Raw genomic sequence first — 27170 nt, forward strand, 5'->3', positions numbered from 1 at the left:
AGAGTAAAGAGGAGCCTGAATCATCTGAGCTACATTTAAAGTTAAACAGGGTTGCTGATAAGAGCTTTATGACCTTGAGCTCATTATAGCCTGAGCAAGCAGAACCATATTGATACATCAAATTGAACATTAACACGAAAAACCCTGTGAGCTGCCTTTTCATTGCTCTGGGAACATGTACAGCCCAGGCCAAGCACAGAAAGCAAACACAAAGAGCTTAAGGAGGTATCTGCTCATGATGTCCCCATTCACTTAGAAGTTCTCTGGCCACTCTTTTTTTTTCCACCACATAATAGACATGGTGTCCATCATCTCCCTCTGAAAGCCGTTTTTATCATCAGTGACCATAATCCAGGGTCACTGCTTCCTGACAGTGATGTATTGTATCTCTGCAGTTAACAACAAAATCTCATATAACCCTTGAAGGACTCAAAGGATTTCCTTTCCTCCTTTGGGCATTGCTTCCATTTACTGTTAAAGAGATGGTGAGGATAGGCTTAGATTTGCACTGATAGAACCCACATCCCCAGACCTGTTTACCGTGTCATCATCAGGTCAGTGTTTTACCTATTTATTCAGTGGCAAGTAGGATGCCTGTGCTGCTTACCACAGGAAGTCTCAGCCTTTTACATATGCATGTGTGAACTGAGTCTGGAGGCTACAAAGTTAGAAAGCTGTAATAGTTCCCAGAGTTCCTGTGTACTGATCCGGGAACTGGTCCCAACTTTGAGCCAATAGACTCTATTTCTGTTGTCCCTCAAGGGGACAAGCCAACGTCTGCCTCTTTGAGAAATCCAGCTCAACTCGTTCTTGAAACACAGTGCCAGACATGCTGACATGCATTGAGTGAAGTGTTATAATTGAATGGTTTGGACAATTTGAGACTTGAGATGTGATGAATACTTCAGCAGAAATCCTCCTGATACTTTCCCTTCATCTACAAAGAGAGTGGGTGATTTGATATCTGCATCACTAGTTACCCACCAAACCTTACTGGGAATAATTAACACCTGATCCAAAGACATAGCAGTTATTTCTTTCAAAAAAAAATTGCATACAGAAATGAAGAGATGCCATTTTATTATTAACCTGCCGTGCTGTACAGAAAAAATGTCATCAGATTAAGGACTAGACCCCGCTCTCATTTATGCATGTGCAACTTCACTAAATCCAACAGGAATCATGAACACATGTATGGGCAGGATTTTGCCCATAATCACTGATAGCACCTTTTCTCACAGTTCACATGCAATGTGGTATAAATCTGTCTAAAGCTTTCTGAGGTATACAAAAGTGGTAACATGTTGAATTTGGAGGATGGTAGACAAAAATACAGGTGTTTTGGAAAACACGTTAAAGGAGAGCTTTTTCAGTATGACTTCACTTAGTCTAATTCACTTGTTAATAAGGTCATCCTGAAAGTTTCGTCTGACAATTTGTGCTTAACTGTACTATTGATAGATCTAAAAAGTTTGCCTACAGCAAAATTTGCACAGTACTTCTCATTATAAAACTCCAGCTTTACTGGTCAGAATTTTGCCCTGGTTTTAACTGTGCTGGAATGAGCTGTATAGACTGCCTTTCTATGGGAGAATTTTGTTGGTAGGCAGTTGTCTCTCTAATATGTCACCTAATTTTTTTTCAGTGTTCTCTGAGAACATGTAAAAGGAAAAAAATACAGTTTATTAAATTAGAAATAAATTTACAACTGCTTTATGGAGAGCTAGATATTTGACCTTGGGCAAGGGATATGCAATTTGATAGAGAAGCTGACTTTAGACAGAGATGGAGCTTTTGTAACCAGTCACTGGAAAAATCTACCTTAATTCTGCTGAGTTGTGAGCCCTGAAAAATGTTAGGTTCATCAATACAAAGAATTTCTGAAACTGTTCAAAGAGCTTTCCGGACCCTGATTTGAAACTTTATATATTAAAACCACAAAAAATTTCCACAGTTAGAAGCTGCCCCTACCAAGCCACCATCCAAACACTGTTTCATACCCTTTGCCAGTATCCATGACACCTCTATGAACCTGAACAGGCAGTGCATTTCCTTGGCCTTCACTCCACTACCTTACCTTGCCTGCAGCACCACATGCTGCTCCACTTTGCTGCCTTTTTCGCCAAAAAAGAATTCACAAGTACTGTTTCTAAAGGGACCCAGAAGGAAGCTGGGACAAGCTGGGCTTTCAGAAGCTGTCTTGAGTTTCTAACCATGCTCGTGAGTTTGTATCATTTATACTTAAGTAGCCTCACCGGCAGATGTGAACACAACTTTCTCTGCAAGGTAGCCCTCAGAGGTTGTAATTATCCCTAGAGGTTGTGTAGGATTTTTGCTGCTGTTGCTGTTATTACTATTGCAGTTGTCATTATTGTAATTGTTGTCATTAAAAAATTATTATTATATGTGAGTAGGAAATTCTTAACAAGCAGTACTTTTCCTATTCCTATGCAACATGCCAAGTTTAACTTGCGCTGCCCAGGTACTTAGGTCTGGAGATCTATTCCTCCTTCCCTCAGGGGATAAGAGGAGGATTGATTTGCAGCTTCAAAGCAAGCAGCAGTGAATTCAGAGCTGGGGATACTCCCATGCCCTTCACCCTGCAGAAGCCCCTGCCAGCCAGAGCACTCCCCTGCTGTGGCAGACATGGGGATCTGCCTCCTCCCTCAGCTGCCAAAAGGATATCCCACAGGTGTCAGCAGGGAAAAAAATCACAGATGCTCTCAGACACACATGCCCTTCTTCAGGTCTTGAAGAAAGAGCTTGCATGCCAAAAAAATTGTTGATTTTTAAAACGAGATCACTGGTCTGTGTATTCGTATGAGGTGGGACAGTGTCAAGGGGACAGTGTAGGAGTGCACATACCCAAGTGGAGGTTGGAGCTAGGGGATTGCTCTTAGGCAGAGGAGGGAATTTATCTTGAATCAGCTGGTTCTTAGATTTTACATATAGCTTTCAACTTTTACGACCTTTTAAAAAAATTAACCAAATTATTTTTCCAGTTTAGACTAGATTAGGCCTTTCATATCTGAAATAAAGCCTGTAGCTGTAGGTCAAGTTAGTGAATGAATACAATAAATTTTTCTCCTGGTTTTAATTTTAAGGGAAAACTTTTACACACTGTTCAGTCTGAAGTGAAAGTTTAATTTGTAACTTTCTGGCTTTGTTTCTGAACCCCAAAATTTCTCACTGTAGTCTTGTTTCAGACAATGTCCTATATCTCTACTGCTTGATGGCAACTAACAAAGAGTTGGGAGGATAATTTAGGCACACTTTCTATTAATTGCAGCAAGATGAGAGTATTGGTTTACCTCTAGCTGGTAAAAATTATATATGAAAAGAACACATAGCACTGCAGATCAAATCTTCATCTTGTCCTGCAAGCTGTAATGTGTCATGTCTGTGGAGTTGCACCCACCTACAGAAGGTCTGAATTTGGTCTTGCTTTTTTCTGATGATGTTTCCCTTTAGTAGCTCACTTCATGGTCGTTTAACAGGAACCTAGCACACATGCAGGAGAGGTGTCACAACATCAGTTACCTGAGATTATTGTAAATGATGTGCCAGCACCTGAAGGAGATGTTAGGATGTATGTCAGATCATAATAATAGATACAGTGTTGTACCAGGCAGCACAAAGCCAGATGTATTTATAATTCCTGCAGCTGCAGCCCTGCTATTAGTTAAGTCTAAGAATGGAGCCACTGATAGATTTGTCAGAGATGAGTTGTCTTTCTAACAGAAAGAAAGTGATGAAAAGAAATAGAGGGTGACTCCAGTTATTGGCAATAGAGAATCTTTAACTGTACATCTTGAATTCAGAGATGGACATACGCATGTGCCTGGCATTTATTCCTCTCCAAACACCTCGGTGCCACCTGACAGAACCTGATGTGGTCTCACCCCAGTTCCCTGTGACAGGGGACAGATATCTCTATCAGAAGTGGTGCAATTACTGACAGTCTCCCCAAGAAGTGAGAAGATGTGTAGGCAGTGAGACTGACTTGTGACTTAGGGTTGTAGATCTGGGGTCAAACTTGCTGCCAGGTTGGGAAGGGTCCTTTTCATTGCATCTGTCTCTGCTGAAACTTTCTGAGATGGATAAAAGATTTCATCTCTTCACATTACGCTCAGAGCTGGTCAGAGATCCATGACCTAAATTCAGCAATGAACTAAGGTCTTAGAAACCCTGTAGCCATCAGAGCATCAGCCTCTACTGAAACCATTGTACTGCTGCCAGCTCTAAACACAGAGCTTTCTGAAGCATATTTCATTACTTTTACCTTGTAATTGAGTAACTTCAATAACTGAATTAGTTTTCCTCCTTTAAAACAAACAGAATGGTACATATCTACAAGTTTGGGAGGTAACTATTAGGGATCAGCTGCGAGTCAGGCTCCTAGGATGAGAGCTGATTACTCAGACCTCATCATGAATATTCAGAGATGGAAATCAGAATGCAGACAGTGGATTGAAGTGATCAGGTAACACTGGATTCAGAAAAGCAAGCTGGGGAAGGAGAAAAACTAAACACATTTTCTTCTACTTATGATGTTGATGATGAAGAAAAACGGCACCAAAGTGTGCTAGGTCACTTAGATGTTCACAACCAAACTAGCCCAGAAATGAATGCAGAAGCCCTGTTGTGCTAAGGTGGGGGTGTTTGAACACGGAAGTTATCTTGTAATGAAAGTTTTCTGGGAGTCTTCAAGGAAAGAAATAAATAAAGACTACATATGACCTCCACGCCTTTACAGACACTTCAAAATGGATGTCATTTTGACTATAACACAATTTTGATGCACTTATCTTGACCTATTAATAACAAAAATTGCTATAATTAAGAATCAAAAAACCTACAGCAAACCATGTTGGAAATAATATTTAGAGGGAATAAAATCTGTACTTTTAGACTGAAATCCTAGTGTAATACTAGAACCTGTTGATAACATCATAAGAGCACATGTGAAAGAAATCAGTGTGTGTTTTTGGTTAAAAAGTCTTAGAAAAGGGAAAAATATCCCAACTCTAAGTCTACGAAAAAACTGGGCATTTTTAAGCCTGCCTTTTTGTGATTCTTAATGTCTATGTGCATAATTCCAAATCAAACATATTCACATTATTAACTTTTATAAGTTTATTAGTCTCAGTGCTAATGAAACCATTCATCCTTTGCAAATGCACATGGCTCCCTAATGAAACTTCAATAGATGGATCAGCAGTTAAGTGAGTACATTCAAATGTTTATGCCAAATTCTGTTTGCTGCAGTGAACAGGGAGACCAAATCTCTTCCAAGTAGATTCTACACAAACCAACCAGCAGATGCAATGATGTATATGTAATAAAGATTCCCTTTAGCTATAAAGGAAACTATACAGTATATAGGATACTGATATTTAAGATATGTATTTTTTTCTTTTGGCTTGCTTTGATGTCAGTCAGAGCAATTCCACTTGAAACAACAAAAATAAAAACTAGTTAAATATATAGTAAAATGAGAGGATAAATCAAACAAAAATCGTAAATATAGTAGGAAAATACTTTTGGACTGGAACTCAATAATATTTAAGTGATGGACATCTATGTGCTTTTTAGCTGGGTTTTAAAATCTAAAGCTTATGCTGGTAATAATAATTTTAATTATTTTAATACTTCTTTCTCTTTTTCATCTTTTTATTTCTTGACCTGCAGTTCAGTTTTCTTGGTGTGTCTATGTTTGGTTGTTATAATGGGAAGTAACTGATTCTCCATACTACAGAATTTCTTTTCCTTGAAGACTTGGTGGTTTGTCTCAACTGTGAATTTAGAAAGCTACACCAAAAGGGGACTTCTGAATTTTGGAGTTTCAACATTACTATTTTAAGTCCCCAAAGTAAACATTTGTGTCTTGTTATCGCAATATTTTTTCAGGTTTTTCCTTAGCATGAATTTTCTGGAAAATGTATATAACTGGGGACTTCAGGATTCATTTTCAGGAAATCAGTTTATATTATTAAGCCAAGCAAGACAGAAAAATGCATTTGCTCCTAGACTATGCATATTATCTTCTTTTTTTCATTATTTTCTACACTGAGGTATAAATACTGTGCCTGTAGCCAAATATGTAAGTGCACAAAACAAACAGAAAGCATTCTTAAACCAATGAAGTATTTACTTTTTTAAAAAGACATTTTAATCCTATTAATGGTAAATTATATTACCTATTGTGAAAGCAGACATGAAAGAAATATCTGAACCATGCAGTTAATTATGATACCAAGTGAAACATAATATTTATGCTCTCCTTGTGTAGCTGGAACAATTTTTCTTTCACTAACTGTGAGTCATCCACTGATTGAAGTCTTGAAACTGATGATGAGAGAGTTGGCTGGCGTATCTGCCACAGAGGATTCCTTCTACAGATAATTAATAAAAAAAAAAGTCCTGGTTTTATTCTTTTGTATTCCTAGTTGTCTATTTTTTAAACAAAATCTCCTCCTCCTGCTCCTTCGACATATCTCTCTGTTTAGAGGTTATGTGCTTAAGAATAATACAAGACATCAAAGTCTCTGATAAAGCTGGGAAATGAGGATTTCACTGAACAAGGGCCTGAACCACAGTTTCATATTAAGGTTACATTTCTATGTCAGAACATCAGAAATATTTGAATCAGAATTTTTAAATGGTCCATTTTAATGAGTGAGCTCAGGACACAGTTTGTTTAATTACCTCAGTTTGGAATCTGCCCTTTTCTCCAGGAGGATGAAAAGTGTTCAAATAGCCAATTCCTGTTAAAATACTTGTCCATTTTAAGATTCTGTCTTCCCCACATTTTCTCGCTCAGCTTTTGCACTTGTTCATATTAGGTGCTTGCAGTGGCTGTTTAATTAGCAAACTAATGCAATTGTGTTTGATTCTTATGGCCTTGACTCTGTATTCCAAGCCAGTACTAAAGTTGTGTATGGCAGAGAATCTTCTGTGCCACACCCTCTTTATCTGGCAGTTTTCTACTTTATTTATTTTTCCTTTCATTTTTTCTTTTTAATCAAATTTTTCTATATTATTTTCTTATTAATTCATTTGGCTGCTATTTTTTCACTCCTTCTCCTTCCCAAAAGATGCTCTCATTTTACCACTTGCTTCTGAAAAGATTGCTTTGAAAATTTGTTCATATACACAGATCAAAAAAGTTACAAGAAATAAGCCAGAAAGGTGTTCTGTGAGGAGTGCAGCTGCTCTCCTCCCCCAGGAAAACTAATTCATCAGCTCTTTGAAACAGACTGTCTTAATTGTTTAGAAACTACGAGCTATGGATTTTCTTTGTTAACGTAAGTGCCCTGCATAGAAAAATCACCTAGTGTTACAAGTAGGAGGCAACCCCTTGGCACTCATGATTTCAGTTAAGTTTTTCATTTCAGCCTTAATAATTTTATGGGTTTCAGGTGTTTAAGATGTTATTTCAGGTTTTAGAGAAAACAGTCTCTTCCCTTTGTAGCAAGATTATAAAATTCCTTTACACTGTGACACATCCACTTAAAAATTGGAATTTTGTCTGTTGAATCATTTGGAAAAATCAGTTTCTATGGTCCTCACTTCAGTCCAGGGGAGCTTCCCTTTCTGCATTGATGGTACCCACCACCCGAACCCTGCTGAAAAATAGTAATCTAGAGATTTGTTTCAATCTCATGAAGCCCATGGAGGGATGGAGATGGCTACTGTCTTTCCATTGCCTTTGGACTGACTGGGCTGCAGCACCAAATGTAACCCATATCAGAGGCTGGCCCCAGCACTTCTTCATTCCTGGGCATATCAATAGCCAGACAGCTATTGTCTGACTACATCTTATATGTAGTTACACACCTAATCACCCAATCCCTATGGAGAAAAGAGACAGTTGCTAAAATGATATAAATTTCAAGATACTATTAGAAATCTGAATGTCTAATATCTCCAACACAGTTCCAATTTTCCTAATGCATGACTCTACTCACCTTACCTAAATATTCACTGATAATTTTCCTCCATCATTCTCAACTCTGTAAGCTTTTAGGGACAGTTGTTATAAATCAGCATTTCATTGTTTCTGGCTATGACCTCCTTACAATAAAAAAGATGTTATCAGTTAAAAAGTAAGAAATGCAGTGTGGTCCGAAGGGCACCATTGTAGAGATGCAATCAAACTACAATATAAGGCCCATGCAAATTCACTGCTGTTATCTATTTCATAGATGGCAAAAAGTTAGCAGTAGTAAATGTACAGCCGCATAAAATGGCAGTGATAATACAGGAAATAAAAGCCTCTCTAATCTCTAGTAGCAATTTGCACTAAAAAACAGAAATAAACTCCCTGTTAAAATTTTGTTCTAGAAATTTACAATTGCCTCCTCTTCTTTTCCTGCTAGAGTGAGTTCTGTTATCCCAGCTCATTTTGCTAGCAGACATGACAAGCAAGTGTCAGTAGGTACATACAGGTAACTAAATGCATATACACATATGAAGGACACTGGAATCCTGCAAAGCCAATTTAATTTTTACAGATTTCATTATTTCCTTTGAATAAAATCTGTTAGATCAGCTTTTATCTAAATAGCACCCTCAATAAGTCATTTTTTATACATCTCAAATACACATTCAATAGATCTCTTTGCAAAGTGTCAAGGAATTCAGTCAATATTCAGCTGTAGTGAATAGCATGACCTGAGTGATTAAACTGACATCTCATGACCTTGCAAATACTGGCAGAGGAATGAAATTCTAGTCAAAGGTCTTCTCTTAAAATGGGTATTTTGCAAATAGGAGCCAAAACAGTCTCCTTATTTTATTGTCTCATAGCAGCCTTCCACATACTGTGGTTATCATATTCTGATAAGTTTGTGAGCCATTCCTGCTGTAGTGAATCCCACTCTATGGCCAGGTATCTTGCATCCCAGGCAGTTCAAGATTCACCTGCAGAAGGATACTTTTGCCAAAGCCCGTGTAAAAGGAGGGCATGAAAGCAAAGCCAGAAACAGAGACAGACTGGCCCACACAGCCTGACCTGTCTCCTCCTGAGCGTCTCTTGAAACTGATTGATTTAATGCCTTGTATCTGCCAAACTGTCCTTCAAGCCAGAGGGGATTTGGGTGAATACAGGGGAAGCATTGTAAAAATGAGTTTGTGCATTAGTTCACTGAGCAAGCTTTTAACTCCTAGGTACAGCAAAATTGGCTTGTTGGAAAAACTACAATAGAACAGCTTCACTAAATGGGGAACAAGAAGGGAAGGGGGGAAGTGCTATTTGAGGAGTTAGTAGATTTCTTCCCTTGATTTGTGCCTGAAAGAAAAAAAAATATCCCAGCTGTCTGCTGCATTGTGTGAACATATACATGCATTTAAATTACTTATATCATTACTTACAGATGTAATTGTGAAATATGTTCTTTTGCATTCAAAATTAGGGGCAGAACAGATGGTGAAAATTCAGTTTAAGGCAATATGTCCATTAAAATAACCCATACTGTTTATGTATTATAACAATAGCAGTCTTCAGCATGGCTGAGATTTCTAGCAGTGCTAGATTATGACAGAAATACAAATAGGCTGTAGGACAAAATTCAGCATGACTGAAAATTCACCCTGAAAAAAATTTGCTGATTTCTCTTTGGTGATCATCAACAGATGAATTCAGTTCTGCTTCCTCCTGCCTTTGCAGTATTGACCTCTTTGTAGCAAAAAGTGAATGATAAACTTTCTGGAGTTCATGGCCTGCAAAATACTTCTCCATATTCAATTCACAGAGACTCTCAAAAGTTTGCAAATTCCTCTGCTGGGGTAATTTATATCTAAAAGGATGTACCTATTATAAGCATATTTTTAATATAAAAATATTTTAATGTAAAAATATATACGTATTCATATATATATTCTTGATATAGAAAGGAGCCACGCTAGGAGTAAACAAATCTTGGCTTTTGCCTCTGGAGTGTAAGTTTCACACCCTCCTGAACATGAAGAAAAGCTTGCAAATCTGAGCCAGGTGCTCCCCAAAGGCTTAAAAAGCAGCAAGCTGTTAAGCCTACCACAATGTTTTTTAAAAAACGTTACATAGCTTGAAGCTCTGCTCAGTTTCTGCTAATAACACTGAGTATTGCCACCACTTTTTCGTCTTGAACAATATTTTTTCTAAAGTTAGTCCAATTACTATTAAAAAAAAAAAAAGAGAAAAGGTGGATTGTGTTTTGGACTGAATCACCTATAAGTAAAGCACCAACAAAATATTCCATGTCCTTCATTTGCTTGGCATCCAGCACAATAAAAATAGAATAACATTATAACAGCCATGAATCTTATGTCTTGCCATAAAATCTGGCACACTCTACATCACTTTGGATAAGTTATTTCCATTCTACTTTGTTCACTTGAACATGGTAAAGTAGTTAACAAGAACATTTATCCTTTTCCCTTATTCCATCAGTCCTGACATTTCAAGCTATAATTCCCCCTGCATTGAATATACATGTTTTCTGTTCATTCATGCAAAAAAAAATGATGCTTAACTTTTAAAGAAATTATGGTGGTTTGTGACAAGTTTAAAGAAAGACAAGATTTGTCTTTGGCATTTGTACAGCACTGAGCACAACAAGAATCACACCTCAAACACATTGTATTAAGCAAGGATTAAAATGTATGTCTTCATGTCTCATACACAAAAAGGAGAATTTACTCCAAGCAAGACAGATGTAGGAACTCTTAAGCAATAAGCTCAATATCATACCTACTGGAATTTGATAAAAAGCATTTATCTGTGGGGCACTGTGCCTTTAAATCCGACTCATAAATACACAACTCTTTTCAGAGTGCTTCTCCCACGGGCTGCTAAAACAGCTGAGAGTCAGAAGATTATAAGAGAAGACTGAAAGTACTTAATTTTTTTATTCGTTTAAACATTCGAGACATTTTGAAGCGTCTAAGTTCATCATCAGAAGTGTTAATATGGAAGCAAAAATAAGCATTAACCATGAAAGTAACAAAGTTTTAAACCAATAGTCCAAATGCATGCATGAGACTGTGAGAGGAATGACCAAGTTCAAAGGTGGAGCTTGACGAAGTGTAGGAGAGGACAAAAGTGCTTCATGAGGTACTTGTATCACACTTATGTTTAATTACACAGTGTACATCTTCCACTGCATCATTTTTAGGGGCTGAGAAGTAGCTTTTTCTAGGTATTGATTTAAAGACTGACTTCCTTACTTCATGTTTACTAAGTTTTGCATTCGTTTAAAAGTACCTGGGGTAGGTTCAAATCTTAATATTATCTGGCTATACTACAAACCATTAATGTACCATCATCTTGTCTCTCTTTCTCTTCCTCTTTTCCAGTAGCACATAGTAGTTTTTTTGCATTTGGGCCCTCTGTACAAAATGTCTCAAGTTGTTATCGAAGTAGGAGTTGGATAATTTATAACTTCTGGATTTACTGTCTATGATAGCACCAGATTTAACCATTTTCATGGTCTTTTCAGCCCTCTGTTCAACTGCTTTATTTCCAAGGTCTCACAGGCTTTGTAGTGAAGTTGATCTAAAGGGTTGATGGAAGACTATTTCAGCCCAGGTCTCAAGTTTCCCTCTCCTTCAAAAGCACTAAAAGACTCCTGCTTTATGATCTATGCTTTTCAGGTTGTGCCTACCTTTTCGTAACCTTCTAGATCCAGATGACATCTGGAGGAAAGTATTTGACTTGTCTGAATTCTCTAGTTCTCCTAATTACTTTTTAAGAAACAGCATTATTAATCATCTATCTAAAACAGCCAGTAACCCTTCCAAAATAGATTTAATTACTAAGAGGTCCAAACAGAGCAGAGCACTCTCCACCTTTTAAGTTGGACAAGTGAAATCAAATGTTTTATAGCAGTAGCAGAATCTCCAATTGATCTTAGAACAGCTGTTAATAAAGCCAGGATCAGCAGCAGAATCATTAATTCAAAGAAAAGTTAACATGGTGTAAATGGGAAATGCCACTAGTAGCAATGAAATGGTCACCATTTGTCTTAAAAATACCAGTTTTTTAGAAACAAAGGTGTCCAACACCTTCTTTCTAATTGTTAAAAATGTGATGTTGTTTATGTTAAAATACATCACTAAAAAATGGAAAAAGAAAAACCACTGGAGAACTTGTGCAAGCTGTGGATACACTTGCTTATTAGGTGACTCCTGGTACTCGGAAGAGTGTGTGCATCCATATGCTATTGCTATACTGCAGTTAACTTTCAGCAACACTTTTTGTTAAATGGGAATAGCAACCTTTAATTAGGATTTGGGGTTTGGTTCTGAAATTGCCATACACCTGCTTATTCAAAACAGATGTTTTATCTGCAGTGCAGTTTTACTCATCATATGTTATGACGGCAATAGCAGGTTGCTAACAAAATACAAAGGAAAGGCAATATCTACTCGCTGTGTTCTCTTCTATGAGGTTAATAAAGTTGACTGATTAGGAATATCAGTTTGCTTTTACCAACACCTGACTATGTTATCATGCCACATTATAATTTATGTGAGTGTATCATTCAATGCTCTGATACTGAGAATCTAATTCAGTTTTAGTCAGAAAACAATTATAAAATGACTTGGCCTTTATGTTGCACTTCATTTTTGTAGTGTTTCATGCATCATCAGCTTTCCACGTATTACACATCTCCATTCCCATTTTACAGACAAAAGAAGCTGAAGCATCATCTAACACTGAAGCAATGCACTGGCCTGGCCAGCCTTGGGCCAAGAGCACCACAAACACAACAGATACAGTGAGGTTTCCTCACCCTCAGGTAAGGCAATTCCTTTCCTGGGTACACTCAGTAAACCCTAAAGCTAGAGGAAGCAAGGCAGAAAAGCCATGAAATGTCAAAGGGACGTGTTCAGGGTTCAGACCTGGTGTGTGGGAGGGAATATTTCCAGAATCACACATTCTGCTTTCGTAACTGTCTTAAAAGGTAGAAAATGCTTCTGATAATCAAAGAACGAACCAATGCACTGTGGATTTCATCCATAATTTGCTTATAATGAGCAACCAATATTCTAGGTAAGATGAGGGTCCCAGCTAGTCACTGAGTGGTCAGAAGCCTGGAGATGTCCTAATGCCATGAGTCAATTTTCCCTCTCAGTTGTCCTGCCACCACAGCCAAGCCACCTGAGCAATTTGTGTCCCTTCCCCATGGGAGAAGGAGGGCTGTCAGCAGAAGGTAGGAGAACAGTGCTGAGGTTTACCCAGCCCAAGTGGCAAAGGTGATGCAATACCAAGGACTGAAGACATCAGCATGCCTCTCTTTGCTGCAGCCTTGCAGCATTTAAGCAGAACATTGTCATGCCTTCTGGGTCAAGAATGCAAAATTGTCGTATTGAGGGGTAATGCAACATGCAAATTTATTTTATAAAGGTGTTATGTATGCTTCTAATGTGAAGATATTAAGTTATACAACAAAAAAGGAATCACTAAGAAACAAATTTTCTGCCATATTAATGCTTTCTATATAACAATTAAAAAAAAAATTTCAGTTGAGAAATGTGTATCTGAAAACCTGAAAACTTCGAGCTTTGCTTTCCAAGTTTGGAAAAATTGCCTCAATCTGACCTTCTGTATTATGTTTGTTGCCACATAGAACAATAGTTTGGTGGTCTCTATCTGTTCTCTTGCCTTTGATGGAGTAGCTGTATCATTTCCAAGAATCCTGTAATGATTAAATTAGCTTTGTTACCATGAACCTGTTCTAAGCCTAAAAAGTTAAACCATCGTCAAATGAGTACAATGGTCTGGTTTACTTGCCTTCTTTTTGTTTGCTTTTTATCACTTTTCTTTTTTTGTAAAATGTTTTTTGTAATGTCAGACTGTGAGAAGATAGATTGAATTATTCTCTGGATAGGAGTTTCTTTGTGGAGGAAGGTTTTTGTGATCTGACATTCAGCAAAGCCATCTTCTAGGCTCCATTTCATTGACAGGCCACAAATACATGTGGATCCACTTTGACTTTTGGACTTAGAGATGTAGAAAGCCAAGCACCTGTTTAAGTAATTTGCTGAATCAGGGCCACAGTAAACTGAAACATCAAAAAATTATGTAAATATAGGTTGATAGCTTAGCAGAATGAATATGCTCAAAGTATAACTAAACAAAGAATTTATTGAGGGAATCTCATCTCTCTTTGTGTCCGCTTTTGGAATAGCTGCGCTTTTTTTAATACTTACTTGTTATTTGAATGTAGTCAGCAACTGCCTTTAGAGATTTCTTTTTTGTTTGTTTGTTTGATTATTTAACATTTGAGATTTATTGCTTGATGGGATACCTATTGAAAGGACTGTAAAGATTCCCATTGGCTTCAAAGGACAACATATTGTGCCCTGAGCTCTGGTACAGCAAAGCATTTAGACGTGTGCTTAAACATTGATGCTTTCAATGGGACTTGAACACATGTTTAAGATAAAGCATGTGCTATGGGCTTTGTTGCATAGGGAAGCACTTCAGCACATTCTTAAATGCTTTGCAGAACTGGCACTACAACCACCTTTGCTGCTAGCTATATTTTTTACTTTTATGGAGAAAAAATAAAAGCAGCGGAAGAAGTTACTGTTACTTTGCAATAAAAATATATCCAGTCTTGAAAGGGTGGATTTGCCTCCTGTTTGGTCATAAGAAAGTTTACATACACTATGATGTATTTTTGAAAAGCAGAATTTAACACTATCTTGATAGGAGATGAATGAATATTTTTTCTGTCCCTTTTCAGCAGTTTTAGTTTGGCACTTGTTTAAGGTGTTATTAATGTGCACACTCAAGAGAGTCTTAGATCCCTCAGTAGTTCTCCATCATGAAATGCCTTTTTTAGCATGTAACAACTTCTGCCTACTGCTCACCATCCACTTTTAGTTGCCTCCCTGTTATCACTTCATATACTTTCCAGAGAGTGAAGAAGGAAGAGGAATTCTCAAATAAATGTTGTCTTCCCTAACTGTGTGCATTTTCATTAAGACTTTCTTAGCTCCCCACTCCCACACACCTTTCCCCAAGAAAGTGAGAGGAATGTGCCTCTGCCAACAATTTATCCTTCATTAGAACTAAATATCAGCCTAAACAGACAATCACGAAACGCAAGATGCTGAGTCTTAAAAATTTGCGGTTTTTTTTTCCTTTGGAGAACTGAGCCTGTACAAGATGAGATGAACGCCATTGCACTTCAGCTAAAACATGAGCAGCCAGGAGCTACAGAAAGTGTCAGTGAATCCAAGGCTCAAAAACCTCATGTTTTTTCACAAATGAAGCATGCAGAAAGAAAGCGTCCCCAGAAAATGGGGGTGGTCATGTTCCTCTGCTCACAAAATCTCTGACAGAAATCCTGTGGAGTTCCAGAAGAGTAAACCTATACTACTCACAGATGAGTTCTTCTTTAAGCTTCAGTGAAGTGAACAGTGAATATATTTAACCAGTTCCAAACTATCCTGTGCAGTTTTAATAGTCTTGACTATGTTTAGGATTCAAATAGTGTAAGAATTATACTAAACAAACTTAAAGTGCATTTGCTCTGTAACTGAAACATGTGGTTGCAATTCCTATTGACAATCTAGCCTAGCTGTAATAATTGTGCAGCCTGATGGAGTTAGAGCCCCAGTTTGCCCTGGTAAAACGTGCTGACATGGTCCAAGGTGAGCAGCCACTCTGCTCATGCCAGTATTTCAGCTAATTCATTTAAAATCTGGCTTTGATATAATTACCTCAAATATAAGTACAGATTAAGATTGCAGAAAGGGTCAAACTTGAAACATGCCCACACAAAGTCATGACTCCTGCTACTTTAATGATACTGATAAAAAAACACTTAAAATTGTCTCAAACCTAAACCAAACCAAACCAAAACAAAACAACAACAAAAACATTGGAGAGCTGCTGGTAGTCCAAGGGTAAATACATGAAGATTAGACTCAATGGAACAGCAGACTAGGAAAGAGAGAACATCACTTATGTGATGGCTACCTCATGTTTTCATGTACTTTCAGCTTTGACTTTAAAAACATTTCTTCAAAGCATTATCTTTTGTAAGAAAAAACTTTTATTTGGTTCTTCCCTGAGACCTCAGGGCTTGTTGCTGTTTCATCAATAAAATGGAAAGAGAACAGAGAAGCGCCTATTTTGCCAAACTAAAATTATGAATAAGCAAAATCTTTTTTTCTCATAGATACATACTGAGAGAAGTTATGGAAATATGATGTTATTAAAATAGTTTCCTATTTTCTCGCCTCTTATTTTTAATCTGTCTCAGACGGTATTAAACCTTTTTTGCCTAGAAACCAAAACAACATCTCCTTGAGAAGCCTTATCTGATCAAAATTAAAGCTTTCCCAGCCAGCAAGGAGCCCAGTTCTGTTCTGACTGCATTTGTGTTCATTTTTTCAGAACATGGGTTCCACCCTCTGCATGCTGTAGTGCAGTGAACGTGAGCCCATGCCAACTCCTGAATCTCTGGCTACTTTCTGCAGAGCATGAAAATTACCTTTGAAACCACCACTGGTAAGGCTTCCTGGGATGATTTTACTTCTTGTGGGTTGCAAGTGTTAGTGGTTTAGAGTTAAGGCAGAAGATACCTTTAGTATTTAGTAGAAATATTTTGAAGACAAAATAAATAAAAAAGAAAAAGTAGAAAGGAGTCAAACAGGTAATTATTTGTAAAGGAAAAAACTATTGATTTTCCTTTTGATACATAGTCTAAATTATCCCTCAAGAAAAGTAGTAATGCATCTTTAAACAGATTTATTACTTCTAACCTTTAAAAAGTGGCTTATTTAACTTCAAAGCCATTACTGTTTTCATTTGATACAGAGATGGAACACAAATGCAGACACTGGAGACGAAGTTTGATTTGGCCATCAAAAAGATTCAAGGAGATTTGAGGTCCCAGAAGACTCTAGGACTTTTCCACAGCTTTCATTTTTTCTCCCACTTTCCAATTTTCAGTTCCTCAGCTCCCCATCTCTCCTGTCTGTGTGTCCAAGAAGACTCTTTTATCCCACAAATACTGGCTCAACCCTTCCTTGGAAGGCAATGTTTTTTCTGCACAGGTGTCCACTACAAGATGTATGAAGTTTTCTACTCAAAGTTGTCTCATATACACTCAGATCTGAAGGCAAAGGAAATCCATCAAATCCAAGATTACACTATTACCATAGAATAATGATTTATTGTAAGGACTTCACATTGATACTTTTCTTCCAATCTGCTGGTTTTGCAGGTTTGGTTTTTTCCCTGGCATTCCTAATAGTTCATCTGTAAAGGTAGGCCATAAACCAATCTTATGCACAAGGAAAGTTAAAGGCAAAATTACAGCGTGTTACAGTATAAAAAAACCCTGCAAATGGCTATGATTTTCCAAAGTATAACCAGGTGTCTGGCTGGCTAGCTAGCTGGCTGGCTGGATGGATGCATGACAAAAGAGAAACTCTGCATAGTGTCACTGCCAGTGAAGTTTAGACAGACTCTGTTTCTCACCTTTGAGCTTCAGGTTCAGATTTACCCATATTTACTGAAGGGCAAGACACAGCAGAATTTTACCCAGAGGAGACACTTCATCATGATTCTGCATTCCCAGCACTGTCTCCTCCCACTTTTTCCTGAGTGTTCTCTGGAGTCTAATGACATATAGATGCATTCACTCTTCAAGCAGCCTTTGGTAAGTGTACTAACTTGTATCTCTTTCTTCTGTCCAGGACATAGGTGCATAAGCTCTGTGGGACCCTGATTCCCCAAAACCTCAATATCAGTCTGAGAAGGTGGGCAGTGCATTCAGGAGATTTAGCGAAAATCTGACAGACACTCAACTCACTCAGAATGAGTCTGGTTTCTTCTTCTTAGGAGCACCAGGAAAAAGACAATAGTCCCTAGAAATGCTGTCTCTTGTGGTGATAAGGAAAGGCTTAAGACAACTGCTATGACTTTTACCAGTCTCTTGCAAGAGGAACAGCAAACACACATGAAGATAATTCTCTTTGAAATAATGTCTTTGTGCTTGAATAGCAATTGGGCAGGAAAAGAGTGATACACACAGATTAGGTCACAAATACTTGTTCTGGGAGATTACAGGCACATCACAAAATGATATTACTGGTATCCCGGTGATATCCCTGTGGGGTGTAACACAATGTACAAAACACAGTGGCACTAAGGGACTTAAGAGTATTTGAAGACTATATAACCAAAAGCTGGCTCCAGCCAGTCAATGTGATGATAATGTGTAAATACATATACATGCATACATGCATGGTCGAGCAGCAGTGATGTGCTATTCTATGTCAGCTATTGCACTGGGACCTTTGGACAAGATGGAAGATACAAGCACCAGTATTGGAGCACAGAAGACAGGAGGAGGATTATTTATGTGCTATTGTAAGGGACCATGACAACATCACTGTGTAAAACACAGGATAACAATTCTATGCTCTTATTCTCTCTCAGACTCAAGGACCTTCATGCACACTTGCACTCTCTTGACATCTGCAGAGAGCAAAGGGAAAGGCATAAAAACAACGTGTAGACAGCTATTGAAAATAAGGACTTCTTGTTCAAAAACCCAAAAAAGCCGAATATTCTGTCCCATTGTTTTATACACACTGAGAGAAATACCAAGTGCAGCTTATAATATGATTTGTAATGATTTAGTTTTTCTCTTGCACTCAAAAGAAAAAAAAATGTGTTCTTCTTTCAAAAGAACACTAACCAAACTGTACACCACCTCACTTCCAAGAAGAAGCAAGAGAAAGGTTAGGCAAAAAGCATCTGTGGTTTCCTTTTGGCCTCATGTGATTGCAATGCTTGTGTCCTAGCCATGCCAGTGATCCAGAAAAGGTCAGAATTCACCCTGTTTCACTTTTCCAAACCATATCAAGCAGTCTTCAGTCACCAAGGAGGGTCTGACCCAGATTTTGTCTCTTTCTTCTTAGCTCTTTGCCTCTACCTTTTGAGCATCTACTTCCCCAGGCCAACTTTCTAAGTCTCATCGTCTCCCTCTCATGTGCCAAAACAATCTTATTGCTTTCAGGTCTTTTACTCCCTTTGATCTCTCCTTCTCTATGGACATATTGCCCTTCTCTTTCTTTTCTCCCTGAACCCCACTTCTCCTTTCCTGTAGATCCTCCAGGTTGATTTCTTCCTTATCCTTCTATTCCCTCAGGTTTTTCCCACATTACAGACTCAAGACCCAACTCTTTATTACAAATTTTTCCCTTAGTAAGAGTGGGGGGAAGGAACAGGGAGGAGGTCTGCAGCTTTTCCAAATGTTGTGTTGTTGGGAATACTTCCCTTATTGTGCCTGTCTAAAATATAGTTTATACAGGTGGCAGAATGAAATGTGCCATCTCGTAATTAGTCCCACATGCACTGCAGGCAATTTATCATCAAAAAAATCAGCAGTCACCATTTGATTCAGTGAATACCAGAGATTATCAGAAAATTGAGCCTTAGGAAAGGAGGAAAAAAAGATAGAGCACTTTGGCTTTTGTAAACTTTTTTTCTCCTTTTATTCCTTCCACAAAAAAATATCATTTTCCCTCTAAAGTAGTGACCAATCCAAATGACTCCATAATTAATAGATTCACAGAAAAGCTGTTGTGTTGGCCTTTACAACTTTTCTTTCCCTCTGAATTTGTTGTATTGGACTTCCTTGTATACTTAATAAACTGCTTCAATAACAGAAATCAGCAAAAATGTGCTACTGGTGAGGAAGATGTTCTTTTTCTTAGATGAGTATTGCTGCTGCTGCTCTTTTTAGTGATGGCAAGACAGATTGTTCTGTCTCCTTTGTGCAGGAAAATGTTCATGGCAAACTCTGAACACTCATTCCTACACACACACACACATTCAAGCACATGCACTCTCATACATGGACATAGCCAGAGGTGTTAAATGCCCCAGGTAAGAAGAGGTGTGGAGACAATTCCCCACAAGGTAACTCTAGGATTATTAAAGTATCATTTACTGCCAGTCCTTTTTATGTAGAAACCCAGTATTTAGAGGAAAAACAGGATGCAGGATGCCACCCAGCTCCAAGGAATTGCTGAAATCCACGCATCAGAGTAATCAGGGTACAGAAGAGAAATGTCTGCAGGGAGAGACAGCAGTAGCCCCATGGCCCTGCATGAGGGTATGTCTGCCTCTACCCTACATGCAGCAAGTGTGGAGATACATTATTCTCCTGAAGAGCTATGCAAGAATGCTCAGTGATACGGGCCTTCCTTGCCTCATGTCATTAAACTATGCACTGGAGGGCATAGCCCCCAGGGTGGTCACCAGTAGACAAAAGCACATAAGTATTCAATATGTTTTTGGGAGATTCTTGCTACACAGCTTCAGAAAAAAAACAGTGGGAAAACCAAAAAACTTTTCTATTACAGACTCTCCCAAGAATTGCTCAGTGTTTCCCCTTCTGTACTTCAATAGCTGCAACTCTTCCCTATCCCAGCCTCCTGCAACCCCTCCTTGTACCAGATACTACTAAAAAAATTCACAAGCCAGTCTTTAAAATTTTTTCCACCATATGTTACAAACTGATCATTACAGTCTATGAGTCAAACCGAGTTTGCTTTTTAAACAAACGATGTGTCAATAAGACAAATGTTCCAGTGTTAACTTCAATTACCATAGACATGCCTGGTGATGAAGACTGTTTGATCTATTGCTACTTCTTCAGGGCAACTTCCTTTTGCAAGAAAGGCTTGTATTGCTGTGTTCTCTCTATCCTCTGCTTCCATTCTATCAATGTTCCTTTTGTTTCAGAGGCTCTTCAGTTAAATTAATATACTGATCAAAAGCAGAGAACTGAGTTCAGGCTGGGCTTAGTAAATGTAGAGTTGCTTGAAAGATAAATTGCACAGATAGAATGCATCCTTTGAGGTGAAATTTTACACCAGGTAGATAGGTGAAGGTCATGTTATTTTAGCCACAATATAGCATGACCTAAGTGATTTTTTCAAAATAGTGCAATGTTTTACTACTGCATTGCTGAATATCAGCTGTGCTATACACTTACCAGAAGCAAATATGCCCTGCATATTCTGCTATTTAACATAAAATACCAAATGCAAACAAAACATTTTCATATCCTACTTTGGACAGTGATAGTCATCTGTGATGGTCCCAGATTGGACTTGCTGTATAAAGGTCTTTAAGCACAGGACACAGCAAACACAAAGTCACTCATAAAGGGGGTTCAAAGAAACCTGAGTTACTCCCCTTCATTAAAACACTTCCTTCAGAGTCGACATGAAAACAGCTCTTAGATGAAACATTCATTGGCTGTACATGAGCAGCACACAGCAAAGTGCTATCATCTGCAACTGAGAGTTTACCCCACATCGACAAGACAAATAAACAGCGATCCTTCACAGCTGCTTTAAGACCAGTATTTTTCTCTGTACCCTTAAGCACTGACAGAGGAAACAAACAAGGCACCCAGGAAGACACAAGCCTGCTCTGCCATCGGGTGTGGGGGGGTGGAAGGCAGAATCAGGAAGAGCAGTCAATCATCACCCTTCCTAGTCCTCACCCCTCTCTCCTCAGTCCTTTCAAGTAGTCCTGCTACTGCAGACAGCAGAGAGGTCCTGAGCAACATCCATACTCCTCCCCATCTGAGCAGAGGCTGGACAATCCTCCTTGTGGACACACGTAAGGTCTTGCTCTTAAGGCACAGAAATTTTTGGCTCACGTGGAAGTTACTCTACTATGTGCCATATGGACATTTGCAACTCCTAGGTCAGGGTGGGTCCAAAGGAAGGCCTCAGATCCTAATATATAATAATATATATACATAATGTACCCTATTGTAGCCAAGCAGTAATAAATTGGAAGATATTTGAGAAAAGCCCCATTTTTAACACCTTTGTAGCCTCCTTATATCTAGCTGTGCCAATAAAAGCATAAGAAAAGGAATGAGTGGAGGTCCCCAGCTCTCAGCTGTATCTAACAGACCATGGAGACTGTGGAGGGGGGTGCCTCCCCTGCTGTTTACAAACCAGCACTGGTGGGCTGTTAACACTGGAAGCAACAGTACTTCACCAATGTCATCACTTAACAATATAATATGACAGCATGTATAGAACCGATTAGCATAAATCAACATAATACCCACTTTGCAGCATTAGTATTGGAAACTTTCATCCTCAAGTAGTGGGGAGGACACAATACGTGATGAATTATAATGATTTTTCTGAAATGCTCTCCCATGGCAGAGCATGTTTGCACAATATGTGCATGTGAGACTGCACACACATGTATTTTAAGAATATGCATAATACGGTAAGTTATGGCATTAGTTTCTAACAATAACATTCCAATATTTCTGTGATCTTTTCTTAGACTTAAAAAAGAGACAAATTTGCAGGAGCTGTCACATGGAGAAGGGTGGAGTGAAAGGTGTGTGTTTGTGTCTCTGTGTGTATGTAGTCATTTTGATTTCAAAGCACACCAACCTGTCTTTCTGTGTCCAAAGGGTCATCATGGATAGAGTCACGTAAATAGAGACTGCTTAAAAAAATAACTTGAGGTCACTCGGACTCCTAGATTTGAATTACAGATAAACATATTTCAAAATGTAAACTTTGGACATAAGGTACAGGGGGGAACAACCTTACATGCCACTTCCATCAATTTTGATAGAGTAGTTTCAATTTTCAGTGTAGTAATTCAAAGGTCTTGTGGCTTTTTGACAACACTCAGCTCTGCTTCTTCCTCCTCATTCTCTGTCCTTCCCTCCAGTGCTTTGTGTACACTCTGATCATTACCCCTTTCAAACCTGTATGCTTAATCACATCCAAGTGTATTTTTTGAGAGCTCTTCCAAAGTCTTCACTTTAGGCAGCATTTTCCTGAACAAGAGATCTCTGGGGTTAAGATCACATGCACATTTGGAGACAGTAGGCAAAGTACAAATAAAGGAAAAGTACGGTGCAGGATACCACAGGAATTCTCCAAGGGCAGAAGTCCTAGGGGAAAAGTCTAAAAATTCTCTAGACTCTACAGCAGGTCAGGATAGTTAAATTCTCCATTCCTTGACTACCAATGATGACACAGAAAACCCGAGGAAGATCTTCATGAGTAGTTCACTAGTCACTCTCCACTGCACTTCCCTAAGGTGACACCGTTTCCCAGCAGAAAGCTTACCACAGGCCTTGCTTGCCACCATATGGCATCATATCTCTGCACTCACCCTTTCAATCATATTAATGCCAATAATGCAACAATCTTTTTCTTTTATAAAGGTCTTAACCTGGCTTGTGCATTAATTTAGTCTGCCAAGTTATTTATGCACCTATAAAAATGCAGACTAGGCATCCTTACAAGCACAGGCACATCCTATTAATGCTGATCTGAAAGAGTTCTGAGCTCACCATTACAGGTCCTTGATAGTGTTGGCCCATTACGGAATGTTTTCTAGGGGCCAGAAGTGAACAAGCTGATTCCAAGGGAAATCAGTGTCTATATCTTGCACCTTAACATAAATTCTGCTCTTTCCCATTGGACAGACTCATTCTTCACTTGCTGGGTCCAGACAATCTTGTAGTATTTCCAGACTGATGAAAACAAACAATGCTGATGTATGTCCAAACACTTCTGCTGTCATATTTCCAACCTATTTCAGCTACCGTTTCAGTGAGTGTTGGGAATGTGTAGTACTGCTCTGAAATGAAACTGTATTCACAAGCTTTTCTTAGACATTTTGGCGAAACCTGCTCTGAAAACACTGACAGTTTTGTCCAAGTGAAGCCTGGAAGATTATGCTGTATGTGGTACTCCAATAATAACACCAAAGTAAGGAGTATTATTAAGAGGCAGTTTAATTTTTGAACATATCATGTAACACACTGTGAAAGTAGCACAAGGTCAAGGAAAACATCTATTATTTAATTTGACTTGGAGCCAAACTCGTGGTGATGTTGAAGACCACACTTCCCACTCTGAATGGAACTTCATTTATTCAGTCCTTCCAACTTCATCAAAACTTTCCACTCACTCTACCTCCATCCATCTCTTTCTTAGCAAATACATCACAACCTCTGAGGGTCCTTCCCTCTCATTCTTTGTTTCTCTGCCAGACAAATGAGGAACACTCTTTACTCCTCTATAAGCTACATTTTTGGTTTCCATTTCTGCCCCCAGCTGAAACTTAACAGCTCCAGGAGAGTCAAAGAAGCAGAGATAACATCAGAACCTCATCTTAGATATCAATGTCATTGTCATCTAAACTCTTCTTTCCAGACAACATTGCCCCTGCTTTCTTGTACAATAAGATGGTGATTTCACATCAAAGGTAACCATGACAGCATCCTGGCAGACGTATTTGGTAGGTGGTTTAAAGCAGTTCTTCAGTACTGTATGCCTATTAACATTATTATCTACAGACTCAAAAAAATCACTATTTCAGTCATTAAAAAGGTACATGTGAATGCAAGATTTACTAAGCCTGAGTGGATGTGATCAATAATTTAAATATTACTGGATAACAAGTAAAGAAAACAAAAATAACAGCTTTGGTTTCAGGATATATGTAGCTGTCCTATGAACGTAAATATATTAAAACTTTTCTGCCACATTTTATGGCTCTATATAAATATCAAAATAGGTTTATAAGCTGAAAGGAGAACATGCCAATTCTAAAATCATCACTCACAGCACTTCAGTTTATGCAGTTAAATTTCCCAGCTAACAGCATTCTGCAGGCAGTTGCTCACCTGCCCAGGAGGCAAACCACACATTTGTTTTCCAATACTCATGGTAAAAACCATCAGTCAGGAAATGCAGCCCTGCCAGAGCACATTCAAGGACAGTAGGGGTAAGGAGACTCATCATGGCCACTAGCTGCAACACAGCTCTGTTAGGTAGGGTAGGGGATACTCAGACAAGACAAATGTCTATGTAAGGATGTCTTTACATTGGTATCTTTTTCTTCTTCCCTTGGCATTCTGGTCTTCTCTTTCCATGCTGACCAACATCCTCAGAGAAAGGTCCTGTCTTTCTCTCCCTTTTTCTGGATGAAAAGGTCAATATGGAGAAAGGTCACTTTGCATCCTGTACTGAACAGACCTCCTATCTCTGGCACCAGAAGTTAGGTTGTGTCCAATGAGGGCTACATCATACACCATTATAAAAGCAATGCCTTCACTGGATGTGAACTGTGCTTAAAATGGAACCTCTTGTGAGAAACTTTACAGGTACCACAACAACTTGGCAATGGGATCCATTTATTGGCCTCTTCCCAACTGCAGTAAACTGGAGTTTCTGTAACCCAAATGACTGTGTAAGACTCCAAGGTGGTTTGATCAAAGGTTTCTGTGAAATGCACTATGAATTTTTGCATGTCGCCCCTCAAGGCCAACAGGAAGCTGGGTCTCAGTTTTTTTCCAGATCTTTGTTTCTTATAAAATCCATTTATCATAAAGGCTTCAGTGGAAAGGGAAACACAAAATTTGATGAGCTTCTGCTCTTTCCTGCCTTTTACTTTGATTGCATTTTTCTTGGAACTATGGCTCCTGGACAATATGCAAGGCAAGTTTGGCTTAACCTGTACAGCTTTATTTTTACATTATCCAGAATCATTCATTTGGCATCACGAGATCTCCCTCAGATAACATAGATAAAGTCTCAGCACAACTATATTAGCATAAGTGAACCAAACATTTTATTCAAAAAAAGTATACTCCTCCACCCCAAAACCTTCTCTAAATCCTAAAGAACAAGACCAGAACAAATTATAAGGAATCAAATTTCCTAAAGCCTTTCTTAGTACTCCATTAGAAAACCTGAAGCATCTGTTGATCATCTGATGGAACAGTTCATCATCTGTTTTCCAAGATGAGAAAACCAAGTGGCTTTCCCAATCACTTTCCAAGCTACTTTTTTGACTTATGGTGTGGCAAAACGTCGCTGTCTTCAGGTAGAGTCTGTTCTTGGGTGGGTCATTGCATCTTCTTGAGTGGAGCTTTTTCCACTCCAGAGGATGAAGTGCTCTCTAGTCCCAATGGTACCTTCTGGCACAGTGGTGAATTAAGGTATTAGAGCTGTCTAGGAGGGTGGGGCAGGTGAGCTGATCTGAGTGGGAATCAGATCAGTTCCTAGGGCCACTGTGTAGCTGATGTGGGCAATCTCAACTCATTTTTCACTAAATCACAGAGTCAAATACTGTTTTCCCATGAAAGGGAAGACTCCTGAGCAGCTCTTCCCCAAACCCAGTCTAAGAGAAAGAGCAACAAACAAAAATCATGCAGCAGTTTCCCTCAGACTTTATAAGACAAATATTTGATCCTTTGCAGCCTGCTTTGTCATGCCTTTTCTCTTTTTAATTTATTTATTTATTAGCATTTTCAGTACTCCTTCTGCACCAGAACTTTATTTAAGGCTGCTGGCTGGGTGCCCCTGGGAGGGTTCCCAGTCCCCTGGGTGGATTCCCAGTCCCTGTATTCCACAGCATTACGAGTGTGACCTCTTGCTTTGCCAGGACTCTAAAGGGCCCATCTGCCCTGTTAGAATCAATCACATTGGATATTTGTATTTCAGCCCCTCCAAATTAACCACGTTGTAATTCCCAGTCCTAAACAGTGTCCAAAGCTATTCTCTGCTACTCTTTTTGCATAGAAAGAAAAATATCTAATTTAAAGCCTAAGTTTCCCCCTCATAACATTTATGCATAGACTGTGTTACTGCTATTATATTCTGAAAAACAGTTATTTCACCAAAATAAAAAATCCTTTTCATAAGTGCTTTGCTCCCTAAGTTTTTTTCTTTTCTTTTTATGTTGCATATACCAACAGGGGCCAACTTTATTTCAGTATTGACTTGGATTTTGATGAATATGCTTCTATTTCATTTATTCTTTATTTGTGCAAAAGCTAGGCAGTATTTTTACATTGTTTCCCACCTCCTTTTTGATTAAACTGTTATATTTGATTTTCCAGAAATAAAGCAGCACAGAGATAGAGAGAGTGAGAAAAATACATCATCCTTGATTCTCTCCTGACTCACAGCTCTCTAAGCTCTGACCCAAAAGCCCACCTTAACTCACTGGAAATAAGTGCCCAAAGGGAGCTGTCAGAGAGGAAGCTCTTCGGGAAGTGACTACCCAAAGTGCTAACCACAGGAGAATGAGGCCTTTTCCACCTAAAATTAACTGAGCTGCTCAAACAAAAACACTA

The 27170-nt window shown here is 38.6% G+C and overlaps 1 long non-coding RNA gene across 1 annotated transcript in view; it reads left to right on the plus strand.

Annotated features, from left to right (window-relative positions):
• LOC148225374 (uncharacterized) overlaps positions 1-17057 on the plus strand; it is a 30270-nt gene extending 13213 nt beyond the window's left edge. Inside the window, exons 2-4 of the long non-coding RNA XR_015803771.1 lie at positions 12672-12782; positions 16397-16510; positions 16820-17057. This is a non-coding gene — a long non-coding RNA (uncharacterized LOC148225374). The remainder of the gene's footprint in view (positions 1-12671; positions 12783-16396; positions 16511-16819) is intronic.
• Positions 17058-27170: the final 10113 nt, after the last annotated feature.

This window comes from Sturnus vulgaris, chromosome 1, assembly GCF_052056855.1.
Source record: "Sturnus vulgaris isolate bStuVul1 chromosome 1, bStuVul1.hap1, whole genome shotgun sequence".
NCBI classification, from domain to species: domain Eukaryota; kingdom Metazoa; phylum Chordata; class Aves; order Passeriformes; family Sturnidae; genus Sturnus; species Sturnus vulgaris.